Here is a 27,921-nt window from a genome sequence, read left to right as displayed (position 1 = left end):
ATTAAATAACCTTGTTGCCATCTTTAAGCTAATTCTACAGAGGCCTATTGTTATTTGTCATGTATGCTCTACTGCTTGGGAAACTTTTCTGCTGTATTTGCAATGCTAACAAAACTTCAGTTTGAGGCCTATACTTTTTTAACCATTTCCTAAAAACCTAACTTTATGGATTCCAACGGTGAGGGCCCAGGGCACAGTGCGCCCTGCATGGTGCTGCCCTTGGCTCAGCATGGGCAGAGCTGGGAGCCAGGGCTGCTGCCAGAGGCAGGTGTTGCAAGCACAGGGTGTTTTCTGAGGCAGGGCTGCAGGCAGTGTGTGAACAGGCACTTAGCTGGCTCAGCCATGTGTGCACAGTTCCTGGAGCAGAAACTGGGCTGCCACGGCTGTTACTGGGCTCTCTGTGCACTGGGAGCTGCCCAAGGGCAGGGAGCTGCCCCTGGCACTGCAGCCTGCTTATGGCGCAGGAACAGTGTGGAGCTGCCTGCAGCCAAGGCAGAGCTTGTTTGTATCTGTCTGCACAAGGCTCTGTGCACATCCCCTCAGTCTGCCTTACTAGAGAGACACAGGCTTGCTGGGAAGTGCAAAACTGGGTCAAAACTCTTCCAGACGGGTTAGATGGTGGGATCTGGTTTTGATTGAGTTCCTATTCAAAAAGCACATTTACTCCAGATACTTATTTTATGGATGAGATGATAGAGTATCTTGTTTTTGAAGACTGCACAAATGCATTTAATTGCTTTAAGATGCATTTACCACTACAGTGTAGGGACTTGCAGAGCACACACATAACTTCAGGAAAATCTTCCAGTATATAATAATACTTTAATGAAACTAGAATGTCATTTAATAAGGCCATACAGCTGTTCAAACAGCTCTGTTATCAGCATCACTCTCTTGTGATGCACTGGGCTCTGCCGTGGCTCAATGATGATGTAACATTGTCAGAAGCACTGAACTGGCAGAAAGGGTGAAGGGAAGGGGTAATTTGTGCCTTCTGCAGCTTGTTGCTGTGGATGTCACCTCAGTTTGGTTCTAAATGAACACCTTTGATTAGGGAGACCCATTGATTGTAATTACTGTTACCTGTTTTCAATACTGCTACTGTGAAATTCAAAACAAAGTTTAAAGGTATGGCTTGGTGGCTTTATCACATTATCCATAAGTGTAACAAAGAACTAATATTTGATACTAGTGATAAATGATGGCTTTGTGATTTAGTGGTGAGAAACTACTTAAAAACACATTTTATCCAGAATGTATGCAATGGATTCATTGAAGTATTTTAACTACTCATTTTTTTCCAATCAAACATGCGGTAGAAAACAGAAATTACTTAATTCAGTCGTTAAACTCCTATTAATCTAGCTGGATGGCACATGATTTTTGTCTCAAATGTAATACTTTGTTTGACCCTCAAAAATATTTTGCTGAGAATGAGTGAGAGGATTCATTTAAATGTAAAGATGAAACATTGGCAGTTTAGATTATGGTCTTTAATTTCTCTGAAAATCTAATATTTGCACAGTTCTAATTATGAGCTCTGACATAATACCAGATTCTGTGCATTGCTTTTCAAGAGGAATGAGTAGGTTGATTTAAAGAGGACTGTGTCCTGTGAACAATCTGGCCCTGAAACTTGAAGTTCACACAATTTCCAGTAATGTGCTGCTAGAATAATTACAGAATCTCAAGTGTGTGCAAGAGGGGAAGAGCAGTAAACAAGTTCCTAGCATGTATTTTACGAGCAGGTGGCTTAATCTTCCCTTAAATAGAGCAATAATTTCAGCATATTCTGGTGATTACAGATAATAGTTATTCAGGTAATATTAGCTTTTTCAGGTGTGGCATCTTGTTCTAGGTGTTGTAACCTGTCGTTTACTCCTTCAATGTGTTCAGGTTTACTTAGTAATTGCTTTGCTGAAAAACAGATTATGTATTATTTAGCTGTCAGTTGTGTTGGAACAGTGCCAAATAACTCTTAAACAACCAAATATTAGCCAATAAACATCAGTGAGAACACTCAAGCATGAAACAAGGATCTGACTTAGTTTCTTGTTGGATGGTTATTACTGGAGAGAAGTTCTGAATCAGGTCTTTCTGCCTTTGCCTCATTGTCCAAGTCAGTCATCTGATGGGCTTGAAGATATTTAACTCTGAGACAGCAGACAGACATACCTAAGCTGTCTCAAAAAGACCCTCAAGCAATTTAATGCAAGGGAAAACCCCAAACAGCCCTCAGATCAGCAAGGTGCTGTTACATTAAGTGCTCCTGCAATAGAATTTTGCTGTAGGTTACACTTTCACAAAACTGGTTGGAAAGAGCTGGTGGCCAGTGTTTGAATGTGAGTCTGACCAAACTCTGTTCAAGCTTCCCTTAGAGTAGAGCAGAGGAGCTGTCTGACCCCAGCTTAACAAACAGCTGCTTATATTAACTTATATTTTTGTATTAATGCAAAATGGGGATAGTGGCCAAAACCAAGACTGCACGTGTGCTTACACTTAGAAGAAAGGATTCTCAGCCCAATTTTAAGATACTGAGGTTTAAATTTGGCTTAGCAAGGGATCTGTCATTTTATAAGTGTCAGTGTGTGTCTGTGACTAGCAAATCACCCAGGGTTTGGAGTACCTCTGTTATTATCAGCTCTTTGGGATAGGAAAATTCTATCCATGCTATGATATATCTGCAACAAAGACCACAAAGGAAATAAGTGGCAAGGTAAGGACTGGGGATGGGTGTCGAACCCCAAAGCCTAACCCTGAGACTTCTGAAAGCCTTCGGGGGCCTTGGTTGCACACTTACATGGGAGGCTCTCTTGTAAGGGTGAAGCTATTTTGGTTGAAACAACTGAGCATCTGTCCTTCCAGGCTGTCTCTTTTCCTGCTCCCCTGTCTCTCCTCCTGCTCTCTTGTAAGGATGAGGCTATTTTGGGTGGAACACCTGAGCATCTGTCCTTCCAGGCTGTCTCTTTTCCCCTGAAGAGCTGTTCCCTGGGGCAGCTGGCAGCCGGGAGCCCATGGCAGGAGCTGTTTGCTCCAGCAGGTCCTTGCAGCCTCTTGTGAGCTTCACGTTGCAACAGCTTGAGGTCAGCCAGCTGAAAGCAGGAGTGGAAACTATTTGAAGAGTGTGCTTCCCACCCTTCCCTCCTGCTCTGCTCTGCCTGAAGCAAGTTGCTTGATTCCATGTATATTATTTTCCCTGTTGGAAAATGACTCCCACTCAAAACAGGATTAGGGAGCTTGGCAAAGGGAGGGTGAACTTAATTATAGGACAAACCAACATTCCCTGCCCCAGGAGTCTTGGCTTCGCTTGTCACTTTGGTGCTTATTCTCTATAAATGGTATCTCCTTGGCCTGTGTTCCTTTTCATCTGATAAGATGACATCTTTTTCACTCCCGTGTTGTTGCCCCAGTGTACAGATTCCAGATATTGATGGATTAACATAGGCTGTCAGCAGAACAGTGACTGATGCTTTTAACTGTACTCAGATTATGCCATTAGGCTGAGATCCCATCTGACTTTAGACACTAAGAAGCACTAAAGTATGGGGGAAGTCCCTCCAAACTTTTCCCATTTGATGAAGCAGGAAACATCTCCATTCAGGCATAAGGAAGACTGAATAACTTTCTGCGCATAAGCATTTTTCTGTCTAAGGAAAGAACCTACAGGAGCAAGAGTCCTAAATATTACTAAAACAAATCTGGATCCTATACAGAAATAACCTCTTAACCTCTTGGCCTTGTTCCTGTAACAATTTTATGTGTCCTTAGCATTGTGCACAGCAAAGTAAACAAAGTATTTCTAACATATTGTTTATAAACATAAATTATTTTGTGATGATTTTGATAGTCTTAATAACCATAATAAGTCATGAAGAAAAAAGCACCACAGGATACAGGGCATGCTTGTAGCTGACCTTCAGGTTGAAAGCTACATTATTTTGGCTTTTTCTGTCCTTAAATAGAAGAGACCTGTGGAATACTTTTCTCTGCAAAGAAGTTGTCTTCATTAAACAGCTATGGTCTTGCCAGATTGCACAGCTTGATAGATCTTATCATTATTGCCAGCCTCCAGTAAAGCTTTTCTTGATGGGTATCTGCTACTGAAAAGTAGTCAAAGTTAACAGATGTCTGCCTGTATCACAAAGCAGAAATGAATTAGAAAAAAGGGAATATGGACAATGATTGACATATAAAAGAGTAAAAGAAGGTAAAGAAAAAAAAAACAGAACAGGAATTTAAACATTGGTTCTTGATTGGTTTTCCATTTCAGTGTACTGCCAAGTGAAAGATCATGGTCTTACCCATCACTTGCTCCTTGCCCTGCAATAGTTTTGGTGCCAACCCCACGTGTTTGAGAGAGGTCAGTCCCTGTGCCAGCTGTGGGACAGGAGGAGGGTGACCTGTGCCTTCTAGCCCTGGGTATGAACAGATAGCAGAGGGATTCAGCTCTGCAGAGGAGCTTTAAGCCTGAGACACAATCCACATAAATCTCTTGTTTCTCTGCCCTGCTCTGGGGCTGCCTGAGCTAATGCAGGGTCCTCACAAATACAGTAGAATTTAGCTAAGCTCTTGCTAACAGCTGACTAGGAAGCAGAATTTGTCTACTGGTTTCATCCTGAATGAAAGCAAAAGGAATTTTAACCAAAAGAAGTAATAGGCTTTTTTTATCCTCATCAGAATAATTGATAAGGTTTCTATGGTTATTTCTTCTAACACAAATTTAAGAAGTGACATGGTTCAATATTGTAAGTGTAAAAAAACATTTCTTGTGGGATATTTTAATTTAATCAAATATGCATTTTTCATTTGAGAAGCTATTGTGTATGATCTTTTTTCATCTTTGTAAGCTGAGATATTTCAAAATGCTGTTGTAATTTCAGAAAATAAGACTTTGGGTTAGTGGTGTTCTGGTTCAGAGTTTCTGCTATCCAGCACCAAATATGCTGAGCAGGAAAAGAAAGAAAATGACAAAAGTAACTGTGTGTTCTTTTGTTTACGTTAAAAAGCCCAAACCAAACAATTCCACTCCAGAATTCCACTTTAACAGCAAGAAACTGTTTCTTTGCTATATTCATTTGCCACAAGAGGACTTGCAGTCCTCACAGGGTAATTTCCCATTAGCTGTGTTGGGTGCTTTGTGTTTTACAATTGTAGAATTAATTTAAAATTTTATTTGAATTTTAAACTTGACTAATCTGTGAGTGTTTAACATTCCTGTTTCAATGAATGAGTACTTGAGAAACAATTTATTTTATTAAACCTCATTTTATTTTTCTTCCTTGTACCCCATTTTTATCTTCTGTTTCCATATTTCAAACTGAATAGCCATAATTCTTCATATTTACACTGTAGTAAATGTTTCCTCATATACAGTAATTACTGTAGAACTAAAATTATGCAAATTGGAAGGCAGGAAATATCTATTCCTTTGTGTGGTGGAGTATCAAGAATGTGGATGAGTTGAGTTTTGTTACTTTTGTTACCAGGAAGGTATTGGGAGCTCTGAATTAAAGAATGCACTGGGACATGCAGTGTGTTTTCTTATGTGTAGGTATTTGAGACAAGAGGAGGTTGAGTCTTAAATATTATTGATGTTACTGACTCACTGATAGTGATCCTTCAAAGATCATGTGATACCAGCATGGTTATAAGATATCTGGGATGCTTTGGTTCTGGTCTTGGCTCCCCCCAGGCTCCATCCATCAGTGCATCTTTCTGTGCTTGTATTTCATTTATGAATCTCCAATACGACTTTTACCTCATAGATGTTTTCTTTGGTCATCTTCCTACATGCTGTTCTTAGCATGTAATGAGGATTTCTTTTGTTGGCTGGCCAAGGGTAGAGGCCTTGCTGGGGCTGGTTCTGGTTCCTCCCTTTCCATCTGAAGTTCCCCTGGAGTGAGATTGGTTTAGCAGGGATTGTCTTCTGGGGAAGAAAGGAACAAAATGACAAAATACAGAAATTTGTTGTAGTTATTTCCAAGAGGTAAGCTCCTAAACGCATTTCTTATTTGAACTGAGCTAATATTGGACAAGAAGGCCATCAGAAACAGAAACAGTCTGTAATGAATCCTCTGTGGTTAATTGCATATCTTTGCAAGTGGGCAAAATCTGTCCTTGCTGTATGACTTAAGTGCTCGTGATGCTCATGTGGGTAAAAAGCCTTGCTTAAATACAAGTTTAACTGAAATGTATCATAGGAAGCTTGTGGAGCAGGCCAATCAAAAAGTTTATTTCTATCTAATCTAAGGATTTGTATGGCAGATGAAAGTGAGGTTCCTGTGCTGGGCAACATAGATGCACTCAGCAAAAATACACTGCCCTGAACAGAACATTGCAATTCAGAATAAGGGAAGAAATAGAAATATCAATGTAATGGGAGGGCAGAGGTCCAAGGAATCACTGTTGCTCTCTAATGCCAAAGAGTCATCACCCTAAGTCCACATCTGGTAACCCCTCTTTGAACAGAAGTGACACCACTTTTGGTTTGGCTATTGGAAATATTTTCTTCTGTCTTTGCTGCTGCCCGAATGTGTATCCTCTGGTTGTGGTGATGAATTGGGAGCGATGGTCATGACTCAAAAGCCAGTAAGTGCTCTTATCAACACTGGGACTTTAAGTGCCAAAGTGTAAAGCATTGTAAAAAATACAATTTGAACACATATGCATAGCTGTAGTGTACATTTATACACCTCAGTTCAGTGGGATCTCATGTCGCAAATGTTAAAAATATCATCAGCTGGGGACATAACACTTCTCTGTTACAATAAGTGAGGTATAGGTCTTTCTCTTCTGTGCCTTTCAAAGTGTCTTGGACTGAATGATATTTACTGAAGTTATTCTAAATGCAGTGAAGCTGCCAGCAGGTTTTAGCAGCAGAACTGGTGGTGGTGTTTCACTCTGGGGACTCAGGGCTCCAGCAGATGAGCTGACAGCCACACTGCACTGCTCAGGGGACAGGTTTTGTGTCACAGCCTGCTGTCAGCAGTACTCATGGGTGTCCTTTTCAGCCACCCTGCAAAATTACAACACAACGTTTCCCTCCAGTCCCACAGAAAGCCTTGCCAGAGATGTGACCCAGCAGAGGGGTGGCTGTGGAGGAAACCTTAGGGGTCTGCCAGTCCTGATGAATAGATAACCTGCAGGTAGGAAAGGAATTTGGGATTTCAGTGCAAAGCCTGAGCACTCCAAAGGCCTCAGTTCAGTGGGCTTAATGCAGAGAGCCCTGGGAAAAGTTAATCCTAAAGACACTTGGGTCTAATTCCCAGTGTTGCTGTAAATTCACTGTGTTCTTTACCCTTTTATATTGAGGTTGCAGGCTGTGAACAGACATGAACATTTCCTTACCAGTTTCAAGTTCCCTTTGGAGCCATGTCTGGTTGTTTTGGATTTTTTATAGTGCAACGTTAATCCAAATAACCCAGATGAGAAAACAAAGTCTGCAATAAAAACGTGTGACTCTCCTAAGGCTGGGTGCAAACTATCAACAGCTGGTACCAATAAAAAATGCCATAATTATGCTATCTAGAAGATTTATGGTTCTGTCTGGTATGATCAGAGATTTTTTTTTCCCCTCTGTGGAGAGCACTGAATTCTTAGAATAAGGGTCAATTTTCTTCCAGAAAGCAGAGGTAGAAGCACGGTGCTGCTCCTGATATGCTGGAGAAAGGCTGCTCTCTAGTGTTCAGTGGTGGGGGAATTCAGGGAACACTGGAGTCAGGCACAGGCAGGGCAGGGCTCAGGGTTGATTAGGGTTTGTTTGACTTGCAGCAGTAACAATTTGATGAAGAACATTCAGAGGATATATTTGCTGAGAATCTGAGACGCTTTATTTCTTCTTGATTTTTTTTTTTTTTTTTTTTTTTTTTTGCAATATAGTTGGTGGTAATCCACCTCTGAGTGATTAGGAAAAGTGAAATTCTCCTGCCAGTCTCAACTGGTTGCTGGAACGTGACGGGTTGGTGTGGGCTATGCCAAGATTTTATTTTATATTTTAAATAGGAGCAAGCAAAAAGAAAAGAAAAAAAAATCAAACCATTCCTGGAAGTGTTGACAGGGATTATAAATTCTGTGGGTGAGCAATTGTTTGCATCAAGGCAGAGAGGCAGAGCTCCAGGGGAATCAGAATTTAAGCCATCCTAGCAGAAGGAAAGCTGTCACATTCAAAGACCTAAATAAATTTTCACTTACTTTCTGCTTTGCCTTCTTCAGAATATGATTCTGCTTGGTCTAAGCACTTTACTATTTGCTGCTATGTTGATGGCTATAAATTGATATGAATAAACAAGGATAAAAATGAGAAATATTAATTAAATAATAACTTATAACTGGAGCACAGGTTTTGGATCATTCTTCCCCTACTCTCCTGTGGGGCCAGGGGAATTTAGAGGCTCAAACAGAAATTAAACTGAGTTTAGTGGAATGATAAATTGTGCACAAGGGTATATTTGCCTTGTGCTCAGTTCCAGTGCATTGCTCTGCTTCTCCCAGGACTTCTCATTGCTAAGGAACTCCCATACATGAACTAATCTGCTGGTGTTTCATAGCATATTCAGTGATGCTCTACAATATCTACTGGATAAAATAAAGATAATTGCTGTAGCGTCTGCATCCAAGTACAGATACACAGAATTGTAGCCGCAACTCATCCCTGTCTGATGTTGCCTGAACTGTAATGGAAAACCTCCAAGGACTGCAACACCACAATCTCTTGGTGATCTATTAATTATCCCCACCACTGTAAATCTTTCCCTAATGGCTGACTGAAATAATCTTTGCTATACATTAAGCTTACTACTGCCTGCAGATGTAAAGATGGATTTGTTCTCTCTCTTTTACCAGCAGTCGTTGCAGCAAACAATCTGAGAATAGCTGAGCCTTTGTCCCATGTGTGAGTGGGCTTTATCAGGCCAAACAGCCAGGATGGACAGGCTGATCAAGTCAGACAGACAGCCAGGTCTGTACGTACCTCACTAGAGTCCTACTTGTGCAATTAGGGTAGTGTTTAAAACTTTCCTTATAGAGAAAATTTGCATGGTTTAATGGAAAAGACACATCCTTTGTGACTGGCTGTGCTTCTTTTTCTCCTTCTTTTCCCTGGTTTTTCCTATTAATTTTATATTTTTTTAATAATATGTACCAAAATGGTAAAAGTAGCTAAAAATGATCATTGGAACTCCTTACCAGTGCCAAATCCAGCACTTGGAAAGCTGTGCCTGCTGGAAGGATGTTAGCTAGAGCAGTAATGCCCTCATGTGGGATGTTAGTGTGTAAGGTCAGGTAAATTACAGAGCTTGGAGGTCTGAGGTGAAGCTGTAAATGTGGCTGTGATTATGTCTGCAGAGGAGAATACAAGAGTGGGATAACATTTAGGACAAGCCAGGGAAACCTGCAAATTGATGCAGAAACAGATATGTTTGCTTTCAGCCCATTTGTTGTCTGGAACAGATTAAGAGCAGCAAATCTCCTTTTGAGGAAACAGAGCAGGTCAAACTGCAGCTTGGTTCAAGTGAAGCAGAGGATCCACGTGGAGCTGGTGAATTCCTGGCTCCCAGCCACACAGAGTTGAGGAATCACTTTCTGATCCTTTCAGTTGTTGCCCTGCAGGCTCTGATGGTGTTAAGGTGCATGTCATTCAAAAATGCAGGTATCCTTGGGAGCAGAATTCCCAGGGAAAAGCTGTTCCCTCTGCTATCCTCCCTGCTCAGAGGCAGTGGATGTCCCTGGGGGTCAGCCAGGTGCAGTCCCAGGCTGCAGAGCTGAGCAGGGAGTGAATTCCTGGGTGGCAGCTGGGAAAGCAGAAGGCAGCAAGGGTTGCTGAGGCTGGCTCTCCTGCTGGAGGGAGCCTGAGGAGTTTGGGCTTGTTGGGTGAGTAAAGCAGGAGCGGAGCTCAGGGAGAGCACGTCAGAGCAGCTGCAGGGAGTGTAGAGTATCTTTTCCAAAACAGAGCAAATGTTCTGCTGAAATGAATGGACTAATAATTTCCCCCTGTCCTAGTTTCCCACACACACAGTGAGCTTTCTCTCTGAGTTTTCGTGGCCTGGCTGATGTTGGTGCCATCATCAGCAAGGCTGAGCCTTCCTCTTTCTGCTCTTGGAGAAAAGAACTTTTCTGATCCCCTGCCTCCAGGAGATGGAGGTGACTCTGGTGCTCCTCAAGCAGCCCAGTCCAGCTCAGACAGAGAGAAAAGAGGACACTGACCCTGCTGGGGTTGTGTGTGGCAGGTGACAAAGCTGCTGTCATTGCTGGCTCTGGAGGTAATTGGGTTTCATACGCAATTTCAATGATTCTTTAGAATCAGGGAGGCCACTGAGCAAAGGTATGTCATATCAGCAGGAGCAAAAGCCTGGCTTATCCTAAATTGGCTATGTGATCATCTTCCATTTCAAGGATGAGAGATTATGTGGAATTAGTGGATGGTGCCATTAGAATTAGCAGTTCCATGTCTCAGTGAGAGTTTGGTGGGGAATGTGCCAGGAGGAAAATGTTTACTTCTGTGTAATTAGAAAAGCAATCTGCAGAAAATCTGAAGATATCTGGCTTCAAATTAGTTCCAGGTTCTTTTGCTGCCTCTTGAAATCATTATTTGTCCATGGAATAGAGTCCAAGCACTGCGTTTGATTCACCATGTGTCAGAAGTGTGGAAAAGAAGAAAACAATGCAGAAAGCATGGAAGGGGTGTATCAGGAATGTCTTGGCTTGCAGTCACTGTAACCTAGGAGCCTTCTGCAGCCCATGGGGAGAAGTGTGGGCCAAAGGGGATTCACCACAGAGTCAATATCGACTACAGGGAATTCTGTTTGCTTAGGTGAACTCGTAACCACATCTGCCAAATGCTGACTGGCCTGATTTTGTTACACTAGTGTGAGAAGGTAAATTCCCCAGTAAAGAATTTATGAAACCACTTGGAAAGGTGTACCAGGCAAACTTAGTCAAGAGTCAGGGTATGGATCCCTGTTGGGGAGCAGAGGTCAGTGGATGGGCACCACACCAGCATGGAATTTGGGAAATGTGTACTCTCTAAATGCTGCTCTCTGCATTGTGCAGGCTTTGGGGACACCTGATTGTGATGAACTGAGAGGAATTCAACAATTCCTTAGCAAGAGAGAATTTTTACCTGAATTAATAGCCACCATGGCGATGTGTGTGTAACCCTTTTTTTACCCTACCTATAGATTGAGAGGAGGAGCTTGCTCTGTTTCTCTTCTATACACGCAAAACACCTGCCTTCTCTCTATTTAGGCAAAAGTTCATAATTTAATCTGTAGGGTGAAAATCTTGGTTTATCTTGATCTAATCAAATCCCACTGCAGATGTGGTAAGTGATGAATGGGACTTGAGATAATACCTTAGTATCATCAAAGTAATTTGTGTTGTGAAGTCAAAACCCCACTGAAGTCCAGTTTGGCTCTTAATTTGAAGGTTCATACAGATTTTGAGCTCTGCACAAGACTTGCATTCAGCCTGCCAATGAAGCTTATATAATATTTTTATCTGATCCTACTAAAGACTATTTTTTTCACCTCTGCAGCTAAACATGAAACAAATGGCCATAACTGGAATTTAGCGTATAATTACTGAACAAATGTGTATAAATCATGTTTCTTTGTTGCTTGTAGTTCTAAATATAATGTTTGTGATTACAGAGGCCATCAGAGCTCTGCTCTGATATTTTTATTATTATATTTGGTATTTTCTGTTTTAATCAAGCATAAAGGTCAATTGGCTTAATATCTGTTGACAGTGGAGGTATGGTTCAATTTGCTGTTCAGTAAGGTATTAAAACATGATAGCATTTCAGGGAGTACCTACAGCAACAAAATTCCAGGGGAAAGGACAAAGTCTTGATATTTTTCTTATTTAGGTTTGCTCATTTTAAACATATTTCATAGTTAAATGCCAGTGCTTACATATTTAAATACACAAAAACATTGCAATAATTAATACTGCTGTGTTAATGAGAGGCAAAATGTAGATGCATTTTGGTTTTTGAAGTAATTGGAGCAAAAAAAGAACTGAATTCTCCAGTGACTCAAATACTTCTTGTAATTTGAAACATATTTATCTGGGAAATGTGTTATTGGCACATTTATTATAAATCTCTGGTTATTATTTCAGACAGGCAAATTTCTGGCTCAGTTTCCATTAGAAATTAAAGACCTATCAATGTTTATGATCTGGAAAAATGTTTATTTTTCTTCTATACTGTGATTTAAATTTCTTTTAAACCTGTACCATTATGGAAAGATCTTGCTTTCTACTTTTCCAAGTAAAACTTGGATTGCTTTAAATGGATTTAGAATTAATATAATTTTTGAGAAACAAAAACAAAATGCACATTTTTAAGTTAGAAAATATGTGAACACTGATGCAGCAAAGCACTGCTCAAATATTTTTCTGCTGGATCAGGGATTTTGGCTTAACATCAGGAATCCTGATAGATTTCTGCACTTCTGCAGCCTGAAAAACTGGGAAGGAAATTTATAGGAGTGAGCTCTGTGAACTAGCACTGTTGTGAAACAGGCTATCTTGTACTTCTGCCCTGGCTGGAATGATGGTTTCATGCTTTTATTTCAGTAATTGGATTAAATAGAGAAAAGCAGAAACACTATTGAGGGGTGCAGTGTAAGAGAATGACCTTGTTAGGACAGTTCTGAACACAACAGAAGCCTCTGCTGCATTGTTGTTTGGTCAGGTGTGGGATGGCAGGACCAGGTGAGCACCTAATGCTGGAAAATATCTTTGCACAAACCAATATTTTCTCTATCTGTTGCTTGGAAGTACTTCTGACAACAGTAAAAAGTATTTGCCTTGGGTTGTTTTCATAAGGTAGCGGTAGTTTGTTAGTTCTTCTATTTTTAAGTTAATCTGATTCATTTCATAAGGTTTTTTTTGACTGTATCTACAATTAAGCTTTCACCTTGTAGGCATTGTCTTCTGGAAATTGTAGTTTTTCAGTGCATGGAAGAAAATGGAGAGTGATGACAAGAATTGCACTGATTTCTCTAAAGTTTTTTGAGAGGAGTGTGGAAGGGTGCACTGGTAAAGAGGAAGTTTGCTTTGAGAATCTAGTGATTGGGAAGAAAATGGTCTGTTTATTTATGGAATTTGAAGTTCAGGAGTCATGACTCAGTATAAGGTTAAGTCAGTTCATCAAAATGTCAATGAAATACATGGATTTAAGAAATGTCAATTGCTTGTTTTTCATGAAATATCAGAACGTGACAGTGCTTCAAAACCAGGATATTCATGTTTTCTTGACAAGCAGGATTATGCAGCATGTAGAGAAAATGCACCTTTTGGTCTCCAATTTTGGCAGTGGAACAAGGCAGCAAAACATCTAGCATGTCTATAGAATTGGAAATTCCAATTCATGAGTGAATTTTGTAGCATTACACAGTTGTCCACATATATTTTACACATATGTAAAAGACTGCAGAGCAAGCCGCAACTCCAGGTCAACAGCTGCACAGGAAAGTTGGCTGGAGTGGCAGGAAATGGCAAGAAAGAGTCAGGTGTCATCAGCAAAGTTACTCCAACAGGAGTTGCCCATGTGTCTGAATTTGCACAATCACCACTTCCATGAGTTTATCTCACATGTAGCAGTGACCACACCAGGAAAAAACCATGTGTGAAGGACCAAGATCTCAGCATCTCTGCTGCAGGGTAACCCAGAAATTGCAGCACCAGGAATTCCAGATGTTGCTCTTTTGGGTTCTGTTCTTCACAGCTGCTGCTGAGTTAGAAAGAGCAGGGTAAAAGTACAATGCCTTTTGCACAGGGTTGGGACAGGTGAGAATTGTGCTCCGAGGATTGTTTAGTCTTATGAGTGTGGTTTTATGTAAGCTACATCAATATTCTTTGAGCAGACAGTTACCATGTTTCAGGTGATGGTTGTGGGCATCCATCACCTGATTCTCTTTGAGTTCTCTTTTTGCCTGAATCTGTTTGACAGGGCAGCATTGTCTCATAAAATTAGGGGATATTAATGGGGATTCTTACTATTTTTTCCTTTTTTCTTTTTTTCCCTGCCCTACCAATGACCTGCAGCACTTGGCAGTCTCTCTGCCTTTGTCTCTCTACTGGTTAGGGCTATTTTAATATTCTCCTCAAATAAGAGAAGCATATTTAATATTTGTTAAAGCCTTTGAAGTCTTCAAAGAAGGGTACAAGAAGAACTTGAAATAATACAAATTCAGTTTTAAAGGCATCCAGCATTTTCTGTGCACTACAAAGGGTTATTTTGAAAGCTGTTGGGGGATGACTCCTGCTGCTGCCTATAGGGAATGCACTTCACTAAGATCTATGAATAGCTATTGAATTATAAAATGAATTTGCAGTGCAAAACTCCATGGGCACATATAGCAGATGCCTCCTGCCATGTTTCAGGATGCCAGCCTGAACTAACTGGCACATGCAGGAGATGTTTGAACAGCTACAAAAGAAGGGAAACTTTCAGAAAGCTTGTCTGTCTTTCCATCCATTTCTGTCAATGAGGATGCTGCACAGCATAAAACTTGCAATATCTGAGGAAAACTGGCAAGAGGTGATCCTTGCTTTTTAATTTTGGGTGCTGTTGGAAAGGACTGTCTTAGGAGGGTACATTCACTGACTGGGCTCCCAGTGGAGGATCAGTGTTTTCCCCACCTGAAAGTTTCCAAGCCCTTGTAGATAAAAATAAAGCTGCATCTGAAGGCAGCACAGTCCCACCAGTTTGAGCTCATGCCTCAGGCTCAGAATCTCTTTTTGCCAGAATGCAATTTTTGTGTAGCATTGTTGCCTCTTGGGAGGAGACCCAAGAGGTGAAAGCATCAAACCACACATGCACTGAGGGCATTTAGTCTGGGGCTGGATGAAATCTACATGGAGGCAAATCTGAAATTCACACAGTGGAGATGTTGAGGGTGGAGCACCAGCCACTTTCACTACTGATTCGTTGCCAAAACACTTGCTGGTGTGGACCTGGCCTAGTGGTACTTAATCTGGACAAAATCTAGGGCAGCTTGGGAAGGGGGATGTGTGAGGAATTACATTCTTGTAGGTGCTGCGTGAATGCAAAGGGTACCCAGCAAAGCATCTGAGGAGCTGGTTATGTATTCAGCCTTTCTCCTCCATGACGTCAGTTTTTCAGTAAACAAGATGCTGAGAAAATCACCTCTATTATTTATAGGGTGGTGGGTTTTCCACTGTGTGCTCTCACCAGCAAAGGGAGATTTATAGATCGACTGTATTCTGCTGTGGCTCTTCTCCTTTGTAAATGTCAAAGATAAAATGGCTTTTTAAAAACTGGCTACTAAGTAGGTCAGTATTTGTTTCAGGATTGTCATGTGTGGTCTTAAAGGCACTGATTTTCCTTTTGAAAACCTCCATTTTTGAGTATTGAGGAGTTCAGCAATGCTGATTTATATTGGGTCCTTTTTAAAAGCTGCATACTTCAGTGCTAAGGGGATTAGAGTTGAGCACACTTTAATGAACACCTGTGAAGAGAGTGAACATGTTCAAAAGAATAGACATGTTGTGCTTCAAAGTAATCCACAGAGAGAAATATGGAGAGCCATTTAAAAAGAATACTGTGCATTTTAACTAACTAATCCAGTTAAAAGAATGAATTTTCAGTGCCCAGAAAGGCAAAATACAAGAGGGAGCAGAGGAGAAGGGCCGTGTTACACAGTTACATCTTCTCCTGCTACGTTTTTTGTCCTTAATTCTAATAAAAGAATACTTTAAGCCACCTACCTGAAACAGATATTCAGGGTGCAATTTCTGTGGGGTTTCTCTATGGCAATGGGATTATACTCATTTAATGGGTGTCAGTTGTACCTTCTCTGTGCTTTTTAGCTAATAGTTGTTCTGATCCCTCAGGAAATGAGAAAATTTTGAGTGAGGCTGTAATGATCACATTTTCTAAGGGAGAAGTAATAGAATTTTTGCTGACTGATTATTTTATCACCATTAATGCTTCTTTAGGATGGCAATGAACATGCTGAAATATTCAACTGATGAAATGGTTTATGATAAAGACTGAGCCAGCCTTTTGCAGAACTGAATTTGTGACCTGGTAGTGGCTTTAGAAGGCTCCCCAAGATGGCAACAGTGAGGTACCCAATGCCAGCAACAAATACTGAAGTGAAGGGCCTTAGCTACTTTTCCAGATAGGATCTTGTGCTGAATGTCTTCTGTGTGAGACACAAACAGAAACTCCTGTGCCTGGGCAATGCTTCTGGAAAGGACCCATCTGCTGTGGTAGGAAGACCAATAATAAGAGTTTGTTTTTCAAGATTTTTTGGTTTTAATTAGATGTCCTGTATCAGCTCTGTTCCTCAACCAGCCATTTGTTTTTTTCTGCTGATGCACCAAAATGTTTCCTGGAGTGGGACGACTTCTCAGATGTTTTGATTGAAATCATGCATCATCTTGCCTCCCCAAATAACTTTTTGTATGGAAGGTATTCTGTGTCCTCAAGCATAACAAATGTACACAGAGATCAAATCAGTACAAGTATAAAAAAAAAAAGAAATTTTGCCCATTGCAGCCCTTACTGTCTCAGCCTCATGAAACATTTTGCAAACTTCAGGTCTTCTTTGAAGTGTGTGATGTTTGTGAGGTCCCCAGGACAAGATGAGAGATGAGGAATCTGACTCCATGTTCTCAGAAGGCTGATTTATTCTTTTATAATATATTATTAAAGAATGGTATACTAAAACTATACTAAAGAATGAGAAAAAGGATACAGACAGAAAGCTTGACACGAATGAGAAATAAAATCTCATGACTGACTCAGTCCAACACAGCTGATGGTGATTGGTCATTAAGTGAAAACAATTCACATGAAACTAACCAGACATGCACCTGTTGGTAAACAATGTCCAGACCACATTTCAAAGCAGCCAAACACAGGAGATGAGAACCAGATAATTATTGTTTACGTTTTTCTCTGAGGCTTCTCAACCTCCCAGGAGAAGAAATCCTGGCAAAGGGATTTTTCAGAAAATATCACAGTGACAGAAGGGAGCACTGTTCTCTGCTTTTTAAATACAGAGGAATGAAACTGAGACCTAAACAAATGAGCTGAGCTGGAATTGAAGGCTGACCTTCCACTTCCGCACAGGGCCAGGAGGACTGGAGCTCCCACTTTAATATTTGAGTGCACAGTAGGGGGGGCAATCTGCAAGGGAAGGCAGTGTCAGATCTAAGTGTGATTCTAAGCCCCTGCAATTCAGTGTAACCTGCTTTGCTTGACAAATGCTGCAGGAGTAAGGGATTGGAGTGAGGCTGTTCCCCTTGCCCACACCCCAGGGTGTTCCAGGTGTGACAATGCCCAGGGAAGGGCACGAGGTGTGTGTGCTGTGTCCCTGTAAGAGCCCTGCTGGTCACACAGCCCTGCAGGACCCTGCTCTGCTGGCCAAGGGACTCTGCTGCTCTGGGGCACCAGCCCAGGCTGGAGCATCTCTGACCGAGCCACATCCCTGCCATTCCCTTTGTCCCCAGGGAAGGGCACAGAACAAGAAGGTTCCTTGGTTTGTGCTCCAGTGCTGTGAGTTTGAAAGAAGAGTTTTGAAGGTCTTTAGCTGTTTTTCCTACAGGGTCTATTGCCTTTCAATGCTGCGGAGTGCAAACATTGATGCACCTCTTGAGTCTGGACACCTCGATGTGTCCTGGTATCCTTCTGAAAGGGAATTTCTGCTGTGAGGACTAACTCATTAAAAAGTGCATTTAGATCCTTTTAAGGGCAAATTTTCTCTTATTGTCAGGTTTCTAAACTGTTCTGATGAGATCCAGTTCAGCAGACACAGAAACAAAAGATCAGTGTAATCAAAAAATGTGTAAAATTAAGGGAATGAAAGTTGCTTCTTAGATTGTGTGGAATTAGTGTAAAATGGGCCTAAAATAAGTAGGATTTAAGTGGCATACAAAAGATCAAGCCTCAGAAAAAATTGTCAGGTAATTTTAAGAAATCCTCTTTGCTCCTTGTGCTGGTGATGAGACTGCTGTGGAAACTCAGATCACTGCTGTTTGGGAACACACATCTCTTTATCTCTGCAGCTCATCTTCCTCTCGGAAAATCAAAGCTGAGCAACCTGTAGTGGTTTGTGACTGAAAATGTCCCCTGGAATAATAAAACTGATCTCAAAGGTAATATGAGATTTTCTTCTTGACAACTTTGATCCTTCGAAATGGTGTAAAAACTCAGTTCTCCTACGAAATATGGGTGTCATTCCTGCAAGGCTGCTTTGTGTTTCAGTCAGCACTCTGACTACTAATTTTCCCAGCTAAAAAAAGTCTTAATCAAAGTACTGTGAAATTCAATATATGTTAATAAAATCTTTTAAAGACTTTAGCTAATGGGCAAATGGGAGAAGAGGCCACTTGATGTGGATTCTGGGGATGGTTTTGGTGCAGAAGGGTGCACAGCAACTACGGTGTTTTCTGGCTGCAGTTGGGAATATTTAGAATTGTTGCATGGTGGGGAGGTAAGCTTCTCAAAAGTTTCATTTTCCTGCATTATTTTGAAAGTCAGTCTCTAAATGAACAGGTGCAGGGGAGAGAGATGGGGAACAAGCAGGGGAAGAGGAGAGAGGTTTTTTTGCGCTGCTTTTCCCATTCCTCCCGTGTGCAGGGGAAAAGCCTGGAGCCCTTGAGGCGGCAATCGGGGTGAAACGCCGGGGGAGAGCCCCGGGAGGAGCGCTGGGGGCTGCGGGGCCAGAGAGCGCGGGCAGGGGGCAGCGTCGGGCTGGGAACGGGGACCGCGGCACCGGAGGGGGAGCGCAGAGCCCCCCGCGTGTCCTCCGAAACGCTGTACAGGAGGGGAAATACATGTCTGGGAGCCGCTCCGGGGTTAGGGTTACTGATGGTGCTGGAAAATGCCTTGTTTCTGCATGGGGAGCTTTCTCCCCGAGCATGGGCTCCTCTGTGTTCATTGTGAATGTGGGGTTGCGGGATGCGATTTTGGAGGGGATTTGTGCGGTCATTTTGGGATGGCTGGAGAGGTCCTCGGTTTTGTCTGTGAGCAGTCGCGGTGTGCAGGGATTGAGGTGTCACACGGGTTACAGGTGTGATTCCCACCTCCCGAGGTGCCAGCTCGGGTTTGTGCTCTGTGTCATAAGGGTGTGCAGGGATTGAGGTCTTGCACAGGGTACAGGTGTGATTCCCATCTCCCGGGTGCCAGCCCGGGTTTGTCCCTGTGTCACAGCTCCGGGATATGTCGGGATGTGTCACGGCTCGGCACAGCCATGCTGGCCGGGGCTGCGCTCTGCCCGTGTGCCCTGTGCTCAGCGAGGTTGCAGCTGCTCAATGGGAGCAAAATGCTATGTGACCCTTGCAGTGTTCCTGGGAGTGTTCTTGATATTGGGCATTATGCTATTTTTTTTAATTTTTTTTTTTTTTTTTTTCACTATTGCTAGTCAGAGCTGTGGTTCAGAGCTAAGTGTGCAGAAAAGCAGTGTAGCTATTTAGCTATTGTGATTAACTTGCTAGAGTGGAATCCTTACCAATCAGGAAATCTCTAATTATTCTACCTACATATCTATCATTAAAAAAATCCACCCCAACCTCTTTTGTTTACTGTAGTTAAATTTTCTGGTACTGCTATCGTCTTATTTTTGCCTAGATAAGTGAAGCAAAGGCATTCCAGTGGTTCTTGCCTTCGTATATAACAGCATGGAGAGTTTTTCAGTGAAAATTTCCAATACTCTTGCATTTAAATACACATAGTTACTTTTTAAGGTTTCTGCCACTGCATAGTTTTGAATTTATTTATTTTTGTTTTTAACTGTTATTAAAGAATAAGGAGAGCTTTTCCAGGCTGCTGCTAGTAAATTCTATTAGAAATGAAGGAAGATGCTGCAGGAAGAAACTTTGATGTAATACATAAGTTGTGCCATACTTGGGGGATTGAAAGGAGAGGGCTTTGCTGTTTGTTAGTACAGCAAGTGTCTCACAGGTGACTGTTTTGCAAACATTATAAAGCTGATTTATTATGTAAAACATGAGGTATTTTGTTGTTTGACTAGGCTGCTCAGAGTTTGCGAGACCTCATGTAAGTATTGAGGAGAATACATCCTGAAAAGTTGGTGCAAGAAGAATTCTTTTATATATAAGGGAAAATACAGACTTAAAGGAGGGAAGAGCTTCGTATGCTGCATGAATCAGGCTGTACTCAGACTATAGGAGTAAAACTTTTTCCTATAGGGTAAAAGTAGAGAAAAAGTAATGTAGTCTTGTTGGTGTGGTGGTTTGGGCAGGAAGTCCCAGAGTATATTATGCTCTTGCAGCTCAAAAAGCTGAAATAAACTTTCAGCTGGTCCTGTGAACTCACTGAGTATAGAAGGCCCACAGAGTTTAGCCTTAAACAGGTTTAAGTAAAAGTTTCTTTGCTCCTTCGATGTAAAGAGGAGCTATGACCAAGCCAGGATCTGGCTAGAACTGGTAAGGGTCAATAATTATGTGCTTCAATTTAGCTCCTAACCTGCAACCACTTGACAGTCTGGAAGAATTGGGAACTGACTGAGTGAAAATATGAGGGCTTGGTGTGCAGAGAATTGTGCAAAATGAAGGCTCACCTTATTGCTTGTGTGCCTTGCAAAGCCCTGATGTGCCCCTAAGTACAGAAGCTGTGCCACACTCAAATCTCAGTCTTTATTCTGAGTTCTCAGGCTTAGGCATGCCTGAGTATTAGTGACCAGTGATGCTGCTTGATGAAAAATGAACTTTTGTTTTTATTAGTTATTAGATGCTGTTTTTGTTCTTCTGGGGCTTTATGAATGTATATGGTGTCTTTAGCAGCCAAGTGTCCTCAGCAGTTGAAAAACTGTAATAGTCAGGATTTTCTGTAGGATAAAGCAAAATTTCTGAAGTTACTTTGCAATCCAGTGGCTTCGAAGGAACTGGCTTGATGCTAGGAATTGACTTTTTGTTTCATTAGATATCACTAATTTCAATGTTGTCAATAAATTCTGGAAAAACACCTTGAGCAGAAGCTTAGCTGAAGTAAAACAGCTATTAGGAACAATTTGGTTGTAAATTGGATTTCCAGCTTTCATGGCTGAAGTTTCAGCTATTCTGAACAATATATCTGGTCTCTAAGTTCCTGCCCACCTTTATTTTGCCCTGTCAATAAGACAATCCCAATCCATGTTGCACTTGCAGCTCTCTGGTGTGATAATATTCCTGATGCAGAATCATCAAGCCAGTTGCAAAGACAGGAATACCTGGATTTTCTTTGTGCCAGTGAACTTAATCCCTAGATGATCTGTAATCTGCGTGAAGAAAAACAGCAAAATGTTGTTGGTTTAACACCCGGGAGTCAGGTCTGATGGTGATGGGAGCTGCAGTTTCACAGGTTAGATTTGGCTGTCATTTATATTTGTTGTACTGACTTTGGTCCAACCTCTTTCCTCATGGTTTATCTCTCCTCACACCTAAACTTGGGAAAGGCTGGCAGAGCTGACCAGCGTGCACAAGCCAGTTTGGAGGAGAACCTTCATCTTCTCCAGAGGACCAGCACCACCACATCTGCTGCCCTCAGTGCTTGTCTCCCTGTGAGTGTTCTTGTCAGCAGAGCAGCTCTTTCTGCCTTAGTTAAGGCTAATTTAGCTGACACACATTTCTGAGTTTTGGAAACTGAAAATAACCCTTTAGGCTCTTAATAGACATTTTCTGCAAAGAGAAGGAAATGCAGGCATGATTTTTAGCTAGAGGAATTGCACTGTGGTTTTAGAGGAGAATGTTAGGGGAACATGATTTCACAAATGTATTGCACAACAATACACTAATTCTTTGTGTGTCTCCAGAGGCCTCAGCCCAAAGGTAGCTGAAATTCTATACCATAATTGCATTCTTTCAAAATTGCAGCTATAAGAGGCCATAGTTGTTTCCAGAGAAATGTTAAAAATGGGATGTGCATTTTTCTCTACATACGTTGCATATGTTAGCATTCACTTATAGATTACTTCATTAACCTTTGCTCTTCAGAAGCCTTGGAAAGAAGAAACAACTTGAAGGAGAAATAGATTGGGAGAGCAGGCTGAAGGGATTTCATCAAAGGTCAAAATCCACCAAGCTGGCTCTCCCTGCCCCCTCCCTCAACTACACAGCTTCTGCTCCTTCTGTCTCCACAAAGAAACAAATAAGTCTTGCAGGGGCTGCAGAAGCAGAGATTATTTTGCTGCTTATTCCTGATGTGTGGTTGTAACTATTTTGTAATGCTCTTTCATGATTTGCTTATTCAGGATATTTCTTGTTCTTGAATGGAAGCTATAGTAATGACCAAACAAGAAACAATTCAAACCAAAAATCCAGATAAAAGGTACCTTTTTGTCCACTCTTTTGTTTTAAAGACAGCAGAACAATTACCTGAGTGACTTGGGCCTGAGATGCCTCTGGCATTGACAGCTCTTCAATACACCTAGTTTTAATTTAGCTGGTTTTTCTTTTATTTCTATTACCTATTTTTTGTCTCCACATGGTGACAATAATATACTGAAAGTAGCTAAACTCACTCTATATTCTGGATTCAATTTTAAAAGTGACTTCTCATGGCCAAGTCATAAAGCTTTGAAATATGGGATTGTAATAGAAATGCTGACAGTATCTTCACAGTGTCTGCAGTAGTAGGTGTTTCTCTAATATAAACAAATGGTGTTATTGGACTCTCTTTTTTCCCCCACACTCCCTACTTTCAATCAAAGGTGGTTTTATCAGTCATTAGCTTCAAAACCATCATCTTTTTTGCTTAACCCACAACAGGGTTTGTTTGTTTTGTTTTGTTTTCCTCTTTGAATCTGGAGTGGAACAGGACAGACAGGAAAAATTTAGGTTGTAGCTTATCCAGACGACTTCCCTGCTGTCTGCTGTTATGTACTTATGTTCAGTAAGTGTGTAAATAAACACTTTGAATCTAAGCCTTGAAGGAGACAATATTTAAGGAAAGCGTCATGACAGCCTAATTAAAAGGATGAACATTTAAAGATGCTGTGTTTCTAGTCTCTTTTACTGATAGAAATTAAACCTTTTTTCCATAAAGGAATAACAAAAACCTCTGTAGCTTGTTTAGCTGATACCCAGGGAAAGGCTTACCCATTACATTAACTCAAAGCTCTCTGTAAATCCCATATTTTGGGCTGCAGGTGCCTGCTCCCATCAGTGGAAATACCCACGGGCTGGGGGCCGCCCTTGGAGCTGCAGGATGCTGGGCAGCTTCCTGTAAACGCTGTGTTAATTGAAGTGTGTCTGCGTTTTCATCTGGGCTAGGTAGTGTTTTCTCCTAGAAAGCCTACCGCACACTGTTATTAACTGGCAGCCGTTGTGGATTCCTTTTCTTCAGCTATTTCCTTTAGCTAAAAATGCAAAGCTGTGCTGCCCTGAAGGGTTATTTAGCAAGAGTTTTAATGAAATAATAGAAATGTTGCACTCTAGTGATTTCCCCCATGCAGGGAAATGTCACAGTCCATTGGTCTTTCCCAGGGACATTACATGAGATTACACCTATTTTCATTACTCTGCTCAAGTACAATATTGTTAAGTAAATATTTGCACAAAAATGTGGCCATCCTAAGGTGTGAGCGGTCCTGCAAGGTAAATAATTAAAGCCTGTGCTCTCTCTGGTAGCAGAAACCAGTGCTTGATACAGGTTTGATCATTTCACATGTCCCTTTGTTAATCCATAACTGTCTTCTGCAATTATTTTCATCGCGCAGCCAAGCAAAGATAAAAGGTGGAACGTGCCCCTCTCGCCTGCTCCCAGGGAAACTCCATTATCCTGCCAGGCTCACGTGGCTGCAGCAAAGCCAATCTGAGTGGCAAGAGGAAGCCCACAAGGACGAGCTCAGTGTGAGCAGAAAATGAAGTTGTTAGCAGACAGCAAACTGCAGCCCTCGGTTCTTATGAATATTTGAATGAGTGACTAAAAACAGCTCGGTGGACTCTAAGCAACTGTGACAGCTGAAACTGCCTGGGAAACCAGCAGTCTACAAGGACCAGGATGAAAAGATCAGCACTCACATTTCCACCTACACCACCAGTATATTGTAAAACATGAGCAGGTTCTTGGTCCCCCAATATTGTTTAGAAAGAAAAAGACCTTTTTCCTCTGAGTTTTCATAAGAGGTATCAACTGAATCTGGCAAGGAATTTTGAATCCATTGAAGTCCAATGATTTCTAACAACCTACTCAAGGCAAGAGAATAGCCATGTTTTCAGACATTGAAATATTGATGTTGCTTATACTTATAGAAAATTTGCCCTAGTGAATCTTTCATTAATATTTTTCAGCTGGCAAGAACGATGATGAGAACAGTTTCCCTGAAGCTAATTTGTTCTGAATAATCTGCACTAAGAAGAACGGATGAAAGAACCATAATAAGTAAACTAATGAAAGACTGGGGTTGTTTTGTAGCATTTGGAAATAAGAGCAAGTGTTATAAAAAGAACAAAGCAGCTATATCTTTTTTTATTTTAAAAAAGGATGAAGGAAGGGAAAAGTCTATTACACTAAAGCGCAACTTTGACAATGATTTTTTTTGTTCCTTTTATTCTCATATTTTATAGAACTGCTTAAAGATGTGTTTGGTATGACCTTGATGGTATAGACCACAGTTAATATGTCCTCTGCTGTGTTCATAACATGAACATTCCTGACTCAGTTGTTTTTGCTGGGATTTTGCTGCTCCTTACACAGGAGGAGGCTCCAGAATTGGTTTGGTGTGGTGTTTAAGGTATTGGCTTTACAGCAAAACTTTGAGGATGACATCTTTCTCACATTTTTTATTGCTATTGCAAGTTTACACTATAAATCTGACTTGAGAACCAGATGAATTGCTCAGATAAAATGTAACTGGCTTGCCGTAAATGAGTAACAAAGAAAGGAGTCTGCTTTTAAAGTAGTAAGATGAAGAGCCTTTTTAACAAAAACTGCACTTGCATCTGTCAAATGGCACTTTGTCCTGGCACTTATGCCATTTGGTAGCAGTGATATTGGTTTCAGCAGTGCTGGAACTGAGCCCTTTGAAAAATTGTGGAGTTCCCACCAAACCTGCTCTTGTACATTCACCAGGAATGATGGTGGAATAATTGATCCTGTAGTAATAAAACACAGCTATTGACTGGCAGCCCTCTTGAACTCCTGCCCAGAACTCTCTTCTGTGAGCTCAGGTTTTAGGGATCCACAGCTGAGCTATGTCTGTTAAGGGAGCTATGTCAGAGCAAGCAGGAGGGCTTAGGTCTGATCCTATCTAGATTAATATCTATCAAGGAAACTGAAGTTTCCCAGAAAATGTGAGGTAAATAAAAATTCAGTGAGCATGAGTGAACTAGAGAACTGAATTCCAAGTTCTCTAGATATTTCTGTTTCAAATCTTGCATTTGTTTTTTTTTTTTAAATTTGATCCTTTTATTTGGATTACATCATGAAAATCTTACCTGGTTGTGATTAACTGGTGGGATTTAGCTTGCATTATGGCATAGTTACTTAATTTTGTTCTATATTGCATATAGGTTCCTGTCTGTTCTTGTCTTAGGCTTCTGACTCCATGGGCAATGTTGAAAAGAAATACAATTTTTCCTCAGGAGCTGAGGGGTTGGGAAGTTCTGGCTCAGTACAGAGGCAGGAGGTGCCAATGGCATCCCAAAGACCCGATGTGCCCAGTGAAGGATGGGCAAGGACACAAGTGTGGTGTCCCTAACAGTGTTCCCTGCCCTCTGCTTCCCATCACAGCATGGAAGTGTGAGTCAGCAGCCAGGGCTACTCTGGTTTGAGATACACTGATGATGCAACTCTTTAAAAGATGACCAAGCATCACTGTTGCCCCTTTTAAAAGTCCTGTTAAAAGCGACAGATTATTCAGTTAATCACCTCTGGATCATTTATTTTCTCAGTATTTTTACTGTCTCCATGGAGGACTGCACCCCCAAGGAGACTATTTTCTTGATTCAGCCCCACTGTATCAGCTCTGATCCAAGTTGAAAAGTTCTTCAAAGAATTAAGGAAGATATATCTATTTTTTCCTGGGTTTTATCTCTAATGTCTTTCAGCATCTCTTTTCCTTTAACCACATCAACCTGAGCAAAGCAGGTGGGAGTATGTTGGCTTCCCATGCTTTGATGGATGAAGACTGAAGGAAACACCATCAAAGGCTCGTCCCATTTTCAGGTACCCCAGTGAGATGAGGAGCTGTGGAACAAAAGTTTGTTGTGCTGTGCAGTGAAGAGGAGCTCTGTAGGGTGCTGTGGGGTTCTGAATGCTTTCTTGCCTCCTTGTGCAGGCACAGGAAAGGAGTCTTTCCTTCAGTGCTGTTCAGGCCAGGTGAAACATCACAAATCCAAAGCTTTTCTGAATTTCTTGTAAGGCAGCAGTGTGCTAAGCCCACAGCTAAATGCTTGCAACAGATAGGAAAGTATTTGAAACAGTTTGCCTTGTTGTTTTGTTTTCCAGCATTTTGGACAGCAAAGGAAGCTCTTTAATCTTGGTGCTCTCCCATTCTCACCTCTCCATTATTGGTACTCAGTTTCCCACCAGGAGGTTGCAGGCGAGGTTGATCAGAGGCTGTGGCTTCACGAGGTCTAGCAGCAACAACAGCAAATTGGTCCTTAAAAATAGTTTTTCTTTCTGTTTCATCTTTTTCTGGGCAAATAACTCTTTATTTTCTGTTCATCCTTCCCCAGTAGATGGACACAGCAGACTGAACCCAGTTGTTATGAACAGAGATCTGAGCCTGTCCCTAACGAGAGGCTTGCTTCCACCAGTGACTTTCATTTAGCCATGAAAGGGAAGCAGCACTCCCGAGATCCTGGTGTCTCTGTAGCTTCTGCTGCTTGAGAAGGGTCTGTTTGGGCTCACATTAGCGACCTCTTCACCCACAGAGCAAAAATAAGGATTTGTATCCTGCTCTCCACTGGAGACATTTCAGCACTTATCACTGACTCTGGAAGTCATTTCCTCTGAGATTTTCTTGGCTTTGTACACAAAAAGTAAGACCTGAGAATTGCTGTTTTCGCCCCCCCCACCCCCAGGCCCTCCGCACAGTAGGAGACAATAGCCTATTTCCTTTTGTTATTCTCTTAGTAGGTTCTGGAAGGCTTTTTTGTCTGTTTTTTATAGCCAACAGTTGGAAGCTTTTATTTTCTCTCCATGGTTCTTCACATACAGTGGGGACTTCTGTTTTCATGATTCAATGATATGCTTGTCCATTTACTGTGCTTGATTACTTTTTGAGTACATACTGATTTGGAGGGGAGAGTTCTTAAGTTCTTGCTTTTAATTTCTGTTTGAAGCAGTTATTTAAATAAGGCAAAAATAAAGTGGACTTTTTGAAATACTGGGAAATGGAATTACTGATGTTCATAAAGTCACTGAAGCGATGGGATTCTAATTAAATCAACTGATGGAATAAGATACATATAAATCTAAACTATTTGCTTTTGACAGAATTTTAATTTTTAAAAACTATTTTTAAACTGAACTGCAAAAAAAATTTTTTTAAAAACCCTTTTATATCTATAAGGAATTTCTTTTAAATAAAGACCTTTTTCTACAGATATTCTTTACAGGTTTTTGGGCATCTGTTCTGAATCCCCTGAGTCTTAATTGCAACAGTCTTTGTAGACATTAAAAATAAGCTGTGCACAACATAAAACCCAAACTCATTCTGTGGAAAAGCCTGCTATGATTAGAATTCTCAAGGAAATTTTGGATCCATACTGCCTTCTAAAGATTAAAGGGAATCTGATTTGTCCCTTTGAAAAGGAAATTGGGTCAGTGTCTTGAATGGCAGCTTTCTGGAGTACTGAAAATATCATATTCTTTATTATTTGGAATGTGAATTTAGAATACTTTTATTTTTTTCTTCTCCATTGAAATGAATGCATGACAGTGTTACTGAAGACGTTTGGGAGGGGAACTTATTCCATGAGAAGTTGTGTAGCACTGGA

At 41.1% G+C, this 27,921-nt stretch overlaps 1 long non-coding RNA gene across 2 annotated transcripts in view; it reads left to right on the top strand.

Moving 5' to 3' along the window:
- Positions 1 to 25,103, top strand: part of LOC135451671 (uncharacterized) — a 49,502-nt gene extending 24,399 nt beyond the window's left edge. The window contains exons 2-3 of one of the 2 annotated variants that reach the window (XR_010441398.1): positions 23,694 to 24,171; positions 24,243 to 25,103. This is a non-coding gene — a long non-coding RNA (uncharacterized LOC135451671). The remainder of the gene's footprint in view (positions 1 to 23,693; positions 24,172 to 24,242) is intronic. The other variant, XR_010441397.1, reaches the window with a different exon arrangement.
- The last annotated feature ends 2,818 nt before the right edge of the window (positions 25,104 to 27,921 follow it).

The sequence above is a fragment of the Zonotrichia leucophrys genome, chromosome 9, assembly GCF_028769735.1.
Source record: "Zonotrichia leucophrys gambelii isolate GWCS_2022_RI chromosome 9, RI_Zleu_2.0, whole genome shotgun sequence".
Lineage (NCBI taxonomy): Eukaryota > Metazoa > Chordata > Aves > Passeriformes > Passerellidae > Zonotrichia > Zonotrichia leucophrys.
Note: the sequence above shows the minus strand (reverse complement) of the source record. Positions and strands in the feature narration are given on the sequence as shown.